This window comes from Pholcus phalangioides, unplaced genomic scaffold, assembly GCF_987345545.1.
Source record: "Pholcus phalangioides strain wild (caught in Gottingen) unplaced genomic scaffold, Ppha-v1.0 ptg000002l_1, whole genome shotgun sequence".
NCBI classification, from domain to species: domain Eukaryota; kingdom Metazoa; phylum Arthropoda; class Arachnida; order Araneae; family Pholcidae; genus Pholcus; species Pholcus phalangioides.
The window spans coordinates 15,621,422-15,636,558 of NW_028301595.1; the positions used below are offsets into that span (position 1 = coordinate 15,621,422).

Genomic DNA, 15,137 nt, shown 5'->3' on the forward strand with positions numbered 1-15,137 from the left:
CACTTCAAATATTGAAGACAGGTGGCAGTACGAGCATAAAACGAAACAAGCCTAACTCTGGCAACATAAGTATTTAGGGCCACGCTTATCCACACATATGTTCCCCGGCATTTACTACCTATTCGTTAGAAATTCCCCCAGAGGAATGTTTACGAGTTTTCCGGTCAAGTAGTACTAGTGCTCTGACATAGAGGCGCGAATGCGAGCTGGTTTCCCATTTGAAAAAGTCACTCCGCAGAGAGCAGGTACACGTTGACGATGCGGCAATATGTATTGCTTTGAAACTTTCAGAATATTAACCAGGTGGCCGTGCGGTAAGTTAGTTAGTCCTTCAACACTTACATAACAAGGAAATTCAAGTATTTACCATCTTCAGTTCGGAATATAAAATGCAGATGGCAGCACGAACAAGAACGCGAAAGAAGAAAAACCCTGACAACTTGAATTAGTCAGGGCCGGGCTACATATACACATACACTACACGTTCCTTTCCGTAACCATTTCATTAGACATTCTCCCAAAGGAATGTTTATGAGTTGCATGTTCTGTCGAGTAGTACAGTATTAGTTGCTTTGGGACAGGGGGTTTTCATTTTCAACCTTTCAGACACCGGCGGGCCAAATTCAAATTTCATACGAAGCCCGCGGACCAAAAACTCATCTAATTCAGTGACATGTTATAGAAGGGGCCACTTGGACCTCGAATTGAACAGGGACAAAAATAATTGAAGACTTTTATTTAATTTAAAATTATTTCTTATGTTTTTTTTTATATTTTTCGATTTATTCTTAAATTATTTTTTCACTAACTCTGGAAAATTTTTTGATTAATTACTGATTCAATTAATTAATACTGAGATTTAATATGAAATCACTTCAAATGATCCTTTAATTAGTTAATTCGTAATTCTGAAATTACTTTCCTTCTCTCAATGTACCCTGAAATCATTTTTTTCAATAATCATGCAATTCTTCTTTTATTGATTGTGAAATAACTTTTACCAGAAATTAAGAAATTGATTCATGTTATTTTTGTCACTAACTCTGAAATTATTTGTTTCAAAAATTCAAAAATTATTCCTTTTCTTTATTCTAGAATTATTTTTTTCATTTATTCTGAAATCATTGTTTTCATTTATTCTGAAATCATTGTTTTCATTTATTCTAGAATTATTGTTTTCATTTACTCTAGAATTGTTTCTTTCATTTATTTTCGAATTGTTTCTTTCATTTATTCTAAAACTATTCCTTTTCTTTATTCTAGAATTGTTTCTTTCATTTATTATAAAATTATTTTTTGTTTTCATTTATTCTAGAATTATTTCCTTCCTTTATTCTAGAGTTATTCATTTTCTTTATTCTAGAATTGTTTCTTTCATTTTCTTTATTCTAGAATTGTTTCTTTCATTTATTCTGAAATCATTGTTTTCATTTATTCTAGAATTATTTTTTTCATTTATTCTAAAATTATTCTTTTCATTTATTCTAGAATTATTGTTTTCATTTATTCTAGAATTATTGTTTTCATTTATTCTAGAATTATTGTTTTCATTTATTCTAGAATTATTTTTTTCATTTATTCTAAAATTATTCTTTTCATTTATTCTAGAATTATTGTTTTCATTTATTCTAGAATTATTGTTTTCATTTATTCTAGAATTATTTCCTTCATTTATTCTAGAATTGTTTCTTTCATTTATTATAAAATTATTTTTTGTTTTCATTTATTCTAGAATTATTTCCTTCCTTTATTGTAGAGTTATTCCTTTTCTTTATTCTAGAATTATTGTTTTCATTTATTCTAGAATTATTTCCTTCATTTATTTTCGAATTGTTTCTTTCATTTATTCTAAAATTATTTTTTGTTTTCATTTATTCTAGAATTATTTCCTTCCTTTATTCTAGAGTTATTCACTTTCTTTATTCTAGAATTGTTTCTTTCATTTATTCTGAAATCATTGTTTTCATTTATTCTAGAATTATTGTTTTCATTTATTCTAGCATTATTGTTTTCATTTATTCTAGAATTATTTTTTTCATTTATTCTAAAATTATTCTTTTCATTTATTCTAGAATTATTGTTTTCATTTATTCTAGAATTATTGTTTTCATTTATTCTAGCATTATTTCCTTCATTTATTCTAGAATTGTTTCTTTCATTTATTCTAAAATTATTTCTTTCCTTTATTCTAGAGTTATTCCTTTTCTTTATTCTAGAATTGTTTCTTTCATTTATTATAAAATTATTTTTTGTTTTCATTTATTCTAGAATTATTTCCTTCCTTTATTTTAGAGTTATTCCTTTTCTTTATTCTAGAATTATTGTTTTCATTTATTCTAGAATTATTTCCTTCATTTATTCTATAATTGTTTCTTTCATTTATTTTCGAATTCTTTCTTTCATTTATTCTAAAACTGTTTCTTTCATTTATTCTAAAACTATTTCTTTCCTTTATTCTAGAGTTATTCCTTTTCTTTATTCTAGAGTTATTCCTTTTCTTTATTCTAGAATTGTTTCCTTCATTTATTATAAAATTATTTTTTGTTTTCATTTATTCTAGAATTATTTCCTTCCTTTATTCTAGAATTATTTCCTTCCTTTATTCTAGAGTTATTCATTTTCTTTATTCTAGAATTGTTTCTTTCATTTATTCTAAAATTATTGTTTTCATTTATTCTAGAATTATTTCCTTTCCTTTATTCTAGAATTATTTTCTTTCCTTTATTCTAGAATTGTTTCTGCTAGAATTATGCTGCGTTTATTTATGCTGGAATTATTGCTTTGACTCATTCTAAAATTATTTCTTTCATTTATTCTAGAATAAAACGTTTTTCAATCATTTTTTGAAAATGATCAGTGGGCCACGACAGAAAATTCCGAGAGCCAAATGTGGCGCCGTGGGTCATGCATTGAAGACCCCCTGCTATGGGAGAACATAATATGAAACAACTGGTTGTACTACGTGGTAGTACAGTATGTACTTGATGTCCTGGTTTTTAATGTTTATTCAAATCCTAGTGTTGAGGTGGTGAATATTCTGAAAAAGATGTTGATTGTGAAATGTGCTGAAGCGTTCAACCCGAAATCTTCGCGTGGTTTCGGGATGCTCATTATTAAATGTGAGCATCCTGATCTTTCAACCCTGTTGAATATATATATATTTTTTTCGATTTCATGAAATATATGAGATCATAAAAGATGAATTTTCATGATGACTTCGAATTGGAGTTGAATTTCGATGATTATTTACATCAGGAAAAGATAAATTTCTCATGAAATATTCAAGACAATGGAAATTTTGTTTTAGGAAGATTCGAGATCATGAGAGATAAGTTTTTTTGGAATACTGAACGATCAGTAAAATTAATATAAGAGATTACTTTTTTATAGAATGCTAATCACGAGAGACAAATTTTAATGGAATAATGATCATGAGAGATGAATTTTTATTGAATATTGATCATAAGCGGTCGATTTTTGTGAAATACTCGATATCATGAATTGATTCTCGATTGTATGGAACATTCAAGATGGAGAAAGATCAGTTTTTAACGAAACACACGTCATGAAAGATTCGTTTTTATGAAATACTTGCTATGAAAGATCTGTAGTTATGCAATACCCGTTATAAGAGATAGTCACATAACTCGCTATAACGATCAGTCTTTATGGAATAATCGTCATGAAAGACCAATATTTATGGAATAATCGTTCATGAAAGACCAATATTTATACTGGTCATGAGAGATGGCTTTTGTGCAATACATATTCAATATTTTAAATTTATCGAGATCAAGAAAGATAAACTTTTATGGAATAGGCCTATCGATCATGAAAGTTTAGTTTGTTTTTACAGAATATTCGCCATGAGAGGTCATTTGTTTATGGAATAATCGTCAGATAAATTCAGTTTTATGGAATACTCTTTATGAAAGATAAATTATTACCCTTAAAATTCAAGAACACGAAAGATAAGAATGTCCGTTCCGCGACAAAAACGATCAAACGAAAGAACTTTTTACAGAATTGAATCCTCTAATGAAACATCCAAGGTAATGGAAGATTAATAACATTCCGAGACCATAAATTTTTGATGTTTTGGATGGTTTTGTTCTTTCCCACAAAACACACCGAATAAAGAACATGTTCGAAGAATTCGAACAACAGGTTCACATCGCGATCCTATCGTTTCCAGGAAACAAAAAACAACAACGAAAGTGATAAATTGCCACTCGCCATTCAAGATTTGCGTCGTATTTACGTGCTATTTGACGCTAAATCTCTTGATCTGTGCAAAATTTATGTTTCCGTTTCGACTTCAGGGAGATAAACAAAAAATAAAACCCAACCAAATCATTGCGCAAAGATTTATGCTAATCTGGAGGGAGTCCGTTGCGTCATCGAACCAGCCAAAACAAATTACACTAGCAAATTCGTGGAAGCCACCAAATACGATTGCGACGCGCTTCAACTTTTTCTCCTTCTCCACCCTTTCTGTTGTCACTTGTAAAAGTGTGGCCCCGTGCGGTACTTAAAAATTACCAAAATAGGTTAACGAAATGTCTTCCTATTTCTAACTAAAAGTCCTTGAGAGCTGAAGATAAAAAAAAGAAAAGAAGGAAATGCTGAGAGATCCAAAATGGAAGAGAAGAAATTCGTGGGGAGCGTTCTAACGAGACACACATAATCATCATCGTGTGTCTTCCGCAATATTGTGTAAGGACGCAAGAAACACACGCTCTTTTGCCGGTCAAGTCTTTCTTAATTGATACACACGCCTCCAACTTCCCGTAAGAACCACAACAACAAAAAAATGAAGATAGAAATCAGCCGCATTTTCTATTTTCCTTTCTTCTCTTTCTTGTCGACACTGTGGCGAAAGTGCACATTGTTTGCTACAAGGGGGTCATTCAAGTATTACGTATGCAGATTTTCAGCCATTTTTGACCCCCCCTCCCCCTCCTTGTCAGCAAAAGTCAGCAAAACACTGACACCCCCCCCCCCCGTCAGCAAAATTTTCAAAGAGAGATGAAGGTATATTGGTGAAGACGAGATGAAATATCGATAATAATAATAATAAATAAGATTTCCACGAAACCCCAGCGCCAACAAATCGTTCCGCGGTATCTAGATTTACAAAGGGGCGTCTCACCGGGTGGACCCAATGGGAACCCAGGCTCCGAGTCAAAGGGAGAGAGGGGATGTGGGGGCTATATTATTTAAAAGTTTTACTCTTTCTGAGATTATTTGTTTCATTGAACCCAAAATATGTTTTCATTAAATAATAATTTACATCTCAATTCTGAAATTATTTTTCCATTAAGGGGCCATTCAAGTATTACGTAAGCAGATTTTCAGCCATTTTGACCCCCTCCCCCTCGATGCTGACGTATACTTGAACGACCCCCCCCCCCCCAAGTGATGATTTTTTTCCTTCTCATAGTGGGTAAAATAAATCTTGACAATTTTTTTCACAATATTATTGTGATGAAAATTTCATAATGACCGTACCGCTTAGATCAGGATTGAACAATCTCCGGTCCAAGGCCCTAATGCGACGGCCAGCGAAGGGACTCCGTCCAGCCCACGAAAAGTACTCCTGTAGGTACGTCTACATATGCATACTCGTTTTGACCTCCAGACCAACCATGACCCAGCTCTGCCCCCCCCCAGGGCAGTGTTTCTCAACCGCCGGGCCGCGGCCCGGTACTGGGCTCTGATATCATTCATACCGGGCCGCGAGTGATTAGCCGTTTCATTTTTCATCATTCATTTTCCGTTGGTAGTTTGTTTAACCGGGACATCGACTCACAAAAATGAATGAAACCGGGCCGCGGGCTTGAAAAGGTTGAGAGCCACTGCCTTAGGGGGATATAAACTGGTTCGTCTCAGGAGACGTGGGCCACAGTGAAACACTCGCTTTGACCATGCGATAATAAATAAAATAAAAATTTTGCTTTTCACCTTTTTTTTTCCTGTTTTCCCCACTCACAACCGGGTTGCGATCGTTGTAACAAAAACCAAAGACGGAACTCAAGTTATTTCGATGTACCGACCGTCCCAGGTCCTCCCAAGTTTGATGCACGTCTCATGCGCGTTGCTCGGCTCGAAATGGAATATTTCGTGACATCCGCACACATTGGTATAAAACTTCAGCAAACCAATCAAGGACAACGCACAGCCCGCTTAAAAAAAGGAGCTATATTGCATAATTACATAGGACATAAACGTTACACGAGGACATAGACATACCTCAAAGAAGCATCAATGCACACTACACTATTTGTATATAAACGGAAATCAGTTTATAGCCCGTGAGTGGTAGCCATTTGCATAGGCGTAAAGTTATTGAATATATTAGGAGGGGGAGGCCTTCAAAAAAAAAAAAAAAACAGGCATTATAAGGTGTTTTCTTGGGAAATTGTAGTGCTCATGTCTATTTTTTACAAGCATGTAACCAAACGTATCAAGCTTCATAGCTTCATGGCAGGGTCTATATGAGGGTTTCACAACCATAGTAGACCAAGTCCATTTATCTTTATCATGGATACTAACACCTTAAAGTTTTTCTAAAAGCACTAAAAAACGATAGTTTTAACTGAACTTTGACATATTCAATCCCTTTACATCACTTGAACTGAATTGTATATCAAAGACTTTAAGGTAGTATTACACATAATAAAGGTTAATGGACTTGGTCTACTATGGTTATGAACCTTGCATATAATTAGGGTGACCATACGTCCCGTATTTCCCGGGACAGTCCCGGTATTTTCTGTATTTTAGGTCGTCCCGACTTTTTCGCAAAAGTGTCCCGGTTTTTCCCGTATTTTACACGACGCTTACTTGAATTTTTATTCTTTATTGAAGTCAAAGATTGAAATTATTTTTCACCTAATAAACTATATTATGATAATTACAACTATAAATGAGAATATTTATCTCCCACATTTGTCTCGGTGAACGTTTTTTTCGTGAAATTCATTTTAATGCACTGCAATTTGCAGTAACGTTTCATTTACCGCCATTGTGATTTTACCGTAATTTTAACAATATTTGGCAACTTTGCTCGGTTTTGGCGTCATTTTTTGGCGATGTCCCGTATTTTCCCGTATTTGGAATCTCAATGTCCCGTATTTCTCTCGAGGAAATATAGTCAGCCTACATATAATCATCTACCAAAAAAAAATTCAGTTTCGATTTTGATGCATATTCCAAAATTAAAAGGATAAAAAAAAATTAGCGTCATCTGCTGTTGATTTCAAACATTATTTCTAAATTGATGCATATTTTGGCAATATTTTTGCCTCTTTTTTTTGCAGAAGTTATTATTTAGCTACTAATTAGTTTATTATTTGATCAAATTTGTCGCAGTGTTGAGCTCGATTATACTGAAACTCGGTACGGTCAGATACAAGTTTTATATATACATGTTTTATTTTGTTCTAGTGGAGTACGTTTCAAGACAGTTTAAGTCTCTGTCAAGGCATTTTAATAGTTTAATAGTTAATTAACAGGTATTTTTTCAATAATAAAGCTCTTCAATATAAATTAGTTTCGATTTCACTAGAGGCATCTATTGGTGACTAAAGACAATACTTTTTATTTATGTGTATATTTTTTTAACCTTATTTACCTTTTTATTTTCTTCTAAACAACAGTTTAGTTTTTAAAATATGTACTTTAATCTATCATTTCGACTTATTTCGAGAAAGCTGAGCTCATTCACAACAAAATCGGATATACTGAAATATTGGTTAATAGAATTTTTTTCTTCCGTCTTTGGGAACCTCATACCATGGGGAAAATGTAATAAAATTTGATATAAGGGTGCTGCATAGCAAACAGAGGGTATGGCATTTTACTAGCGAACCGTTGGTCTTAGAGACTTCCAATTAGAAAAAAGTATTCAAATAACGCGTAGCACTCAGTTATGCCATTAATGTTTCAGGGGGTTGTATAATTACTAAAATAAAAAAAATAACTTTTATACAGTCTTCGTGTGCTCCAAAACCCAATTAGGAAGTTGTTGCCTTGTCTCTCTCTCTCTCCTGCAAACGAAAAAAAATCCACGTTTGTAAGTGCAATATTCACCGAGATATTCAAATTAAAAAAATTGAGAAATTTGGAGGGGCGGGTAAAATGGTTTTTCCGCATTTAGAGCTGTTTTTTCCCCCAAATCTCCTTCGTTTTTACGTTCAAATATCTCAGTGAATATTGCACTTAGAAACATGGATTTTATTTTGGCATCAGAAAAGACAGAGCAACAACTTTCTAGTTGGGTTTTAGGGCACACGAGGACTGTGTAAAAAGCTAACTTCTTTATTTTAATAACTATACAACCCCTTGAAAAGTGAATGACATATCTGAGTACTACAAGTTATTTTGGAAACTTTTTCCAATTGGAAGTATGCCTCTAGAATCAACGGTTCGCTAGCAAAATGTCACATGTCCTGGCACCTATGTACCCTTGTACTTTTTGCTGGAAAAAACGACATTTAGTTGTTGAAAAGTTATTTCAAAGTAAAACTTTTGTAGTCATCTGTACTTCGTACAGAGAACTGGATTGAATTTATTCCACTGGCGTTAGGACGAAATATTTTGTCCGTGATCGGAAAGGGGTTAACTTATTCGTTCGTTTCGCGATATTTATAAAATTTATAATTGAAAAAGAAAATAAATTTTTTCCTTCTTACTGAAAACGAACTCTATATAATCGCCGAAATGAAGTGGAATAAAAACTCGCAGTATTTTATTTCTAACAGGTCTGTGATTTAAGAAAAAAAATCTTCCTTTCAGGTTTCACTTTCTCGAATATGTAATTAGATCTTGATTTTGTAATATGTATATTCAATATAAGATATAAAAAGAAACAAGAATATTTTTCGCATCTCGATTCGCAAGACGGGTGGATAAAAAGATTCCGAAAAATATAGATACAGAGTATCTCAAAACCTAATCAAAGGCATCACCCAGCCTATTATTATTATTATTATATATCTCTACGGTTTTCACTCCGGGCGTTTCATTTAAGAAAAAGAATTCAAGGTCGTTATACAAGAAACCTAAATAAATGTAATAAACATACAACTCTGTTTTTTTTTTTTTTTTTCCCAATACAATTCCTTAAAGAAGTTCACATGATGGTAGGGTTGAAGGTAGAACCAAAATATGATTACACTAACAATTTTCAATATTATTATTATTATTATGTTGTTGTTTCATTTATATGATTTTTTCTTTCGTGACCTCGTGAAGTCTCGAAACATTCGTGACCTTGATGTGGGAATTGTCTCTTTCTTTTATTCTATCAAGCTTGAACGTTTTTATATAAATTTTGTGCCGTAGAATGCGAATGTTAGGTTAATGTCGAGAAGAAAAAGAGAAATGTGATGGTTGTTTTTTTTTTTTCTTGACGCGACCTTGTGCAGTTGCGTTGCCTGACGGAAGGGCAACCGTGGGACGACGACAAGAAATGAATTCTTCGGCTGTTATTAAAATGTGGGTTGAAGACCAGTTGTATGTCATGAAATGGGAAACAGAAAAAAAAAACAACTATGCGTTATATCCGGTTGCTTCATTGAATATAAAAGTTATACATTTCATTTTTTTTTTTTTCTCCTCCGCTCTTTTTCTTGCGGATTCCGATTTTTTTTGCTCAATCCGTTGAGAATGTCGAGATTTTTTTTTTTTTTCACCATAGAGATGGATTTATTTTGATTTGCCATACATCGAAACAATCGGTTCTGCTCGTTAACACATATTGTCAACGGTATGTTGCGATGAAAATAATCGATCTTGAAAATTTTCGGTTTTATTCCTTTCAGACCCGAGCATTCATTTTTTTTTAATTTTCGAAATGCTTTTCCCACCTTTAATACTCAAAAAATGTAAATCAGCAAATCTTCGTTCAATTTTTTTTCTTCCAAAACGACGCAAAATACATTAATCTTCCCATACAATGTTTTCCAGAGAATTTTATTGCTAAATCTTATGTAATAAATCACACTTTTCCCGGAGGCACGTTGTCCTGGAAGCCATCTTAAGACACCGTTGAAAGTTCAACTTTCAGTGCTGCTCTCTAATGAAAGTCCCTAAAGTTGATATTCGTCATATTTCTAACTCAAAACTTACACAATCCTTTAAGCCAGGACTTAGCTCCCTGAGGTCAAAAGAAAAAAATTTACAGTGAGGGGAAAAAAGCAACCTTCACATTTGTGGCATCAGGGTGTGAAAGGGATACGGCAAAGCATCGATGTACCATGGAATCGAATACAAGAAAGGTTGAAAGTATGAAAAATTAAAAATATTTTTTATAAAAAATTATAAAATGTTGAAAGGTACCTTTACATGCTGTCTTAATCACAATTTCTCTGAGGCTTTCTTTCTTTCAAACCGAGCACAAATCAGGTCTATCGCCATCTATGGGCAATTTACTACATAGTAAGTTGTGCCGGAAATGTAAGTGTGTGTACCTAACAGTACGTATCTAGTGTTGTGTCTGATTTTTCTCAGTGGTGCCAGCTATATTTCAGAAGTGAAGTGAGTGAAGTATAATGATTGAATTGCATTTGTACCGTTTGTAGGTCTGTTGCTCTCTGTGGCGAGACTTTTTAAAGGGGAGATCGGTTCGCATTCACGCCTAGAAGTTGGGAACCACAGACAACCAACTTCAACCGACCACCACTGTGACGACGGGGGAATTCGAACCCGTGACCTCACGATGCGAGTCCGTCACTACTACTCTGAGGCTGCGTGATCTATTTTTGGCGCCTCCGATCACGTTTTTTTTTTTTTCGGTAGGCAAAGCTTTTTTTGTCCTTTCAACTCTGATTTGTCTCTCCTCCAAGGGTGGCGCCCCGCGCGGGTCGCATGGTCCAAGAACCGCTCTGGCAACTTCTGTTAATTTAGAATACTTTTGAAGTCCAAAATTTCTCTGGAAGAGATTCCCTGTGCCTCACACGTCCACTTTCAAGTCCACAGTGCGCTCTTCCCTTCAAAGTTAAGTCCTGCGCATGATCTACTACATGACAGCGTTTCTCAACCTGTGGTCCGCGAACCCACTTTGGTCCACGACGATGGCACAGGTGGTTCGTACGCAGACTTGATAATTTGAATTCTAATTAAAGGCGTGCGAGATGCTGGTCCCAGCTCTCTCACCGGTATCACACTAATTGTTATATCTGGGATGACATCTAGCCCTTGCCGTGCTTTTCGTTTGGGCTTTGTGGCGGATGCGATGGGGGAATAAGTTGGGTTTCTGTGTCTGTGGATCACGACCCACACTTTGGGAACAACTGCGTTTAACGTTCCTGTGTGGTTCATAAGGGGCGGTTTTACGGGCCATGCGACCAGGGACCAGGTCAATGGAGAAATTGCATTCAGATTTATCCAAAGGCATCCAAATCAAGTGTATGGAAAAATTGCAGAAAAAATTTGGATAAAATATTTCATATGCAAAATTCAAATTATGAATGTATTGCATGTAGTCAGTGCCGTCTTAATGCATGGGTCCACCCGGGCACGGCCCGGGGGCCTCAAAAGAATATAGCCTCAGAAAAATGAGAATTGGTTGAATTTTTCGAAAATTTGGCCAGGTAGGGCCTCAAAAAAATCACTTGGCCCGGGGGCCCATGATACTCTTAAGACGACCCTGCATGTAGTAATTTGCAGATAAAACTATAATTTTTGATGCATCACGCTTTAGCTTACACAAAATTTTGAGTTTTCCAAGTCATTCTACGGGTGCAGCTCATACGCCGAAGGGGGTGCTGGAAAGATATCTCGCACGGGTGAGAGAATGCTGTCTGAAACCGCACCCCCCCCCCCCCGCCCTTCGTCTGTACGAAATTAAATTGACGTTTTAAGACCTTGGTAGAAATGTCTATTATGTACTAAGGTCTGACTGCGCAACTGAAAAAAAAAATTATAATAAAACTGAAATAAAATTGTCTGCAATGTTTGACCCTGGGACACTAAATTACCATCTGCCGGACGGCATCAGCTCATTGTGAATCATCCCGCTGCACGGGCTCCCATTCGAAGCACGCCAAGATCATTCCACTGAAAGGACAGTTGAATTATTGGTCCCATAATCCAGTAGTGATCCATCGCAATAAATCAGTCACCCTTCTCTCTTTTTTTTTTACATATCCAAGTAAATCTTACGCTTTGGATTATACACGCACATTTATACGCAAAACGCTCTCTCTCTCTCGTATTGGGATTGAGACACGAAATGTTGTGTAGGATCTTCCCCCCCCCCCTCCTCCCACCCCAACGACGAATGGATAGCTTCAGATAATAAATGGCTGGCTATTTAGATTTCGTAAGTGTTACTGCGTCCTCTTTTATATATTATAGTAGCATTCTTTTTATCACTTGAAAATACGAATAAACGCGGTGTCGGACCCAGATGATAAAGCACGAAGGGCGACCGATTCATCTCGTCGACGACCTTGGGTACGCAGTGGTCGTTCTGATGTCCTGATATATTCGCACTTAAGGCACTTTATTCCGACGTTTGCGTGGGGGAAAAAAAAATCAATATATATACATATTAAAAATAAGAAATTTTGGGAAGTGAAAAACTTGTTCAGCAGGATATTGCTTGAGAGAGAAACACTGACCCCCTTTGTCCTCCTCCTCCTCCTCCTCCTCTAAGGATAATGACCTCTAAGAAGCGGAGTGACCAACTCAGAACAAAAGACGAGAAATGATGAATTATTTTTGAATATCTTTCTCTTTCCCCCTTATTTTCATGATTTCTCTCTTTTAATGACTTTATAAATAATTAATGTATTAAAAGAGAGAGATTTAATTTACTCTCACCATTGTGATGAAAGATAAAGCCAAGACATGAAAAACGAGGGTGGAGTTGGTTATCAGTACAATAATAATAGTCTCAAGAAGTCGATCTGTATGCAAATTAGTCACGGCTTATTATACTTAATCCATTCGGGGAGAAAAATCTTATTTCAACAACCATGGATTATTTTTTTTTTATTTTATTGCAATAATAGAACTTGTTATTTTATTCGGTTTCGACCCACGGTCATTTTATACAGGGTAAGTTGTAAAGCACTGCATTGAAATCTACGGAACTCGGAAAAGAGTCTGACGTTTGCTCAAATTCTAACGGGCCATAAATGGAGATAGCGGGGAAGAGGTCACTAAAAGCCTGCACGGGGTGGGGGAAAATGATGTCAATACACTAGGGAATCGATTATCCGAATACCGATAAACCGAAACATCGATTAACCGAAAGCGTTCCAGTCTGCAAATTCAAATTTCCGTGCGCTGTAGAAGTTCCGCTAGCAGCCGATAGTCTCAGCTCTTGAAGCAAAAGAAAATTTTGGACTTATTTTCCTAAACTGTAGGCTTGGCAAAAAAAAAACGATGTCAAAGGTAAGCAAAATTGCAATTATTGCTAGAATATCGCCAATTTCGGGAAATGAAGCTAGAGTAGAGAGAGAGAGAGAGAGAGCTTGGGAGGGGGATCCTTCTTCATTGTTATGCTGAGATATGCAGGATAATGCTCCAAATCATGAAAATAGGCCTTAAATTCTGAAGATCATGAAAAATGCCCTAAAATTACTAAAACTCATGAAAAAAATGCTCTAATTGCATGAAAATAGCAAAATATGCAAAATGCACAAAAAATATGCAAAGTCATAGAAATCCTTGCCCTACTAATTACATATCATAAAAAAATAAGCTACTCAAAATCCCTATTAGGGGGGGAGGGGGAGTAGTGACTTATCACTTGAATACAATTGGCCATTGATAGTCTACAACAGTAGAGTATCTTTCCCCACCACGGTGATGACTTCATAAATCCACAGAACGACGCACGTATAAATCATCAAGCCGTATAAACCACGCACGTGACTATTTGCTTCCCCCCCATTGTCACGGGAAGGTTCAATAATAGTACATAACGGTGTGAAAAATAATACTTGTACAGATTAACTAACCATGTGTGCCGGGTAATGATAATGATGATGGTGATCATCATAATCATATTTTTTAAAGGAGAGATTGTTATCAACACACACGCGCAAGGTTTTCCCCCGCCTTCTGGAAAGGTGATCAACTCAAAATGGTGTCAAACACCTAGACAACACCAACTTATAACTCCCCACTCGTAAATAAATGAACCAAGTCGCGTGTAGGCAATTGTAAAGAAAGAGAAGGGCGGTAATGGTATTGTGTGTGTATTGTGTGTATTGTATTGTACGTTGCTAATGACCTCATCGACACACTTTCGCTCCTGTTTCCTCTCATCGCAATGGAATTTTCTCCATTATAAATCGATCGCTTCACACGCGCACGTAAGATGATGCGTGTGAAATAGATCCCGTGCCTATTATAAATACATTATTTTATCGGGACATGTGAATGAATTCGAATACGTATCTGTCCTCATTGGCTTTTCTTAACTCCTATACAGGGTGATTCAAAATTCATGGGACAGACTGGGATATACAGGGTGCATAGGTAACAGGGCGGATGATATTTTACTGGTGAACCGTTGATCCTAAAGGCATACTTCTAATTACAAAGAGTATCCAAATAACGAGTTGTAATTGATCATTCACGTTGTAAGGGAGTCAGTCGTATAGTCATTAAAATTTAAAAATTAACTTTTTATATCGTCCCCGTGTGACGAAAAACCCAATAAGAAAGTTGCCGCCCTATCTCTTCTGATGTCAGCAATAAAAATCCCATGTTTCTAAGTGCAATATTCGCTGAGATATTCGAATTCGAAAAACGGAGGAAAGTTAGGGGGAAAAACACCATTAAATGCGGACGAAATAGTTCACCCGTATTTAACCGTGTTTCCCATGCTTGCACACTCTCCCCTAGGTCACCTCGTTCTCTAGGCCACTCTTTTTTAGTGACTCACATGCCTCACTCTCTATGTATCACTCTTGTGGTCACTCCCATGCCTCACGCTCTATGTATCACTCTTGTGGTCACTCCCATGCCTCACGCTCTATGTATCACTCTTGTGGTCACTCCCATGCCTCACGCTCTATGTATCACTCTTGTGGTCACTCCCATGCCTCACGCTCTATGTATCGCTCTTGTGGTCACTCCCATGCTTAACACTCTCTCTCTCTCTCTCTATGACT

At 35.7% G+C, this 15,137-nt stretch overlaps 1 protein-coding gene across 1 annotated transcript in view; it reads right to left on the minus strand.

Annotated features, from left to right (window-relative positions):
• The window catches only part of LOC149089465 (uncharacterized), a 69,758-nt gene that overhangs the window by 15,230 nt on the left and 39,391 nt on the right, over window positions 1–15,137 (minus strand). The window lies entirely within an intron of this gene.